Source organism: Brassica rapa, chromosome A04 (genome assembly GCF_000309985.2).
Source record: "Brassica rapa cultivar Chiifu-401-42 chromosome A04, CAAS_Brap_v3.01, whole genome shotgun sequence".
Taxonomy (NCBI): Eukaryota; Viridiplantae; Streptophyta; class Magnoliopsida; order Brassicales; family Brassicaceae; genus Brassica; species Brassica rapa.
In genome coordinates this window covers 6,699,871-6,702,370 of record NC_024798.2, presented here as the reverse complement: position 1 = coordinate 6,702,370, position 2,500 = coordinate 6,699,871, and positions in this window count along the sequence as shown.

Here is a 2,500-nt window from a genome sequence, read left to right as displayed (position 1 = left end):
TACATAGTTGAGAGTGGCCAAGAATTAACGACAGAGTTCAACCAATGTTTCCACCTTCTTTATTTGGCATGGAAATTACTGCTTGCGCAAACAACATGTCCAGGAGATCTACTCCGGTACCAAGAATCAACTAGGTTATCTCCCTGTTAGAGAATTTTTGTGTAGGCTCTTTTCGAGTACCACAGAACGATGGATAAGTTGATTTGTTGAGTAGATTTAAGAGTGTTTCGTGGGGATTTAGAGAGATTGAGGAAAATATAGACTTGAAGAGATATTTATTACATAGAACAAGCATTAATGATTACAAGTATATTCGTATGAACCCTAACCCTAGCCGCCTAAGTATAATCTCCAAGTACAAAAGGTCTCCCCATGCTTGAGGGCTGTTGTAACTCTCAAGAAGTTGGTTTCATTAGGTTAAACTCTTCCATATTTGGAAATATGGAAGGTTCACCTTGTCGGAAGTTTTCCATTTCTTGGAAGGGAGCAGGGTGCAAGAACCGAGCCCAGGGTTCCCTCTAGGGGGGACCCGAGGAACCCGTTTACTTGGGACCCGGGGATCTGAGTCCTGCCCAGAGGCTGGGAGAAATAATACCGGGATATTTTTTCCCAACAGTTTGCCCCTTATTTCTCGACTTTGTCATCGAAGTCGGGGAATAACCTGTGCACTCAAGTCAACCGGGGTTGCTCATTCTCAGCAGGCTCCCTTTAGGCAGGACCTTGTTCCGCTAGTCTTGTTAGACTAGGTTCCACTCAAGTCGGAACTCATTCTGAACCCAGGTAAGGATCGGTTCCTTCGTGTTCAGTTGTTGTCTAATATTAGTTTCTTCTGCCTTTCTGGAAATGGTGAGACCGGAGCAGATTTTCACTTCAGGGGTCCGTTAGATTGTGGAGGAAAGCGGAAGTGTGGCATCTTTCCTTTTTTCAGTCAGGTCGCAAGGAATTCTTCTGAAGATTTGGAAATATCCGACTTCCTTTTTCCAGGCTCATCATCAGCTTGAAAAGATTAACCCTGATCTTCCTGGTTTGTTCGTGGGTGGTCGCGTAAGGCCTTGCCGTCTGTTTGCTGATCCATTCTCATCACCTATTGCTTCCTTTGGAACGGCTTCCGAAACAGGTAGTGAGGCGATCCCAATGGCACCTTTGAAGCAACGCCTTCCCAGTTTGCTCCAAGTTTTCCCGCGTTTCGTTCAGCGGTGTTTTGGAAAACTTTGCGAAGGACCAGATCTCCTTGATTAAATCTACGATTCCATACGTTGGAATTATAGTACTTTGCAGCGGCATGTTGGTAATTCTGGATTCGGATAAGCGCTCGATCTTGGCGCTCGTTAATGAGATTGAGATCATCCAGGAGCATGGCAACGTTGAGTTCTTCCCATTCGGGTAGTAACCTTCTTCGCACGCCGGGGAATTCTACTTCCGCGGGAATCATGCATTCTGTGCCATATACCAGAGCGAAAGGAGTTTCTCCTGTTGCTCGCCTTGGGGTGGTACGGTGAGACCAGAGGACTCCCTCGAGTTCGTCTGCCCACCTGCCTTTTTTGGCCTCTAAGCGTTTTTTCAGTCCGTCGAGAATGGTCTTGTTGATTGTTTCAGCTTGTCCGTTGCACTGCGGATATCTGGGAGTTGACTTGTTGATTCGTATCTTCCATTTTTTGCAGAATGCCTCGAACCGGGTGGAGATGAACTGAGACCCGTTATCGGTTACGATCTCGTAAGGAACTCCATGCCTACAGATGATGTTTTTCCATACAAAGTTTTCGACTTGGACATCTTTTATACTTGCGTACGAGTCCGCCTCTACCCATTTTGAGAAAAAATCGGTGCGGACCAGAAAGAAACGCTTTTGCTTTGAATTATGAAGAGGTCCGACAATATCTATGGACCAGCGCATAAAGGGGTAGGGCAATGTGATGGAGGAAAGAACTTCGGCTGGTTGTCGGATGGTTGGTGCATGCCTTTGGCATTTTTCGCATTTCCGTGCGAATTTCTCGCAATCTCCGATCATTGTTGGCCTGTAGTATCCATGGCGTTTGATTTTCACGGCTAGTGATCTTCCACCGGAATGGTTGCTGCAGGAGCCACAATGTACTTCTTCCATTACTCTTCTCGCTTTTTGCCCTTCCAGACACGTCATGAGTGGTTCGGAGAATCTCCATTTGTAAATTTCGCCGTCCACTGTCACGTAGCGTGCGGCCTATGTTCGGACTTTGCGGGCTGCCCATTTTTTGGCGGGCAGTCGCCCGTCCATAATGTAGTCTCGAATCGTCTGGAGCCATGGGGTATCACAGCCGTAATCAGATTGCTCCGATGGTGATTGAATCGTAACTTCTTCTTCCTCGTCATCTTGACTTTCTATGAGATTGACGACGATTGGTGGTCCGATGCTCGGATGTTCGATGAACTCGACTGGAATTACCCTTTTAAGTCCTGGGTCGGAACTTGATGCTAGGGCCGCGAGGGCGTCTGCCTGGACGTTCTCGGAATGGGGGATTCACGT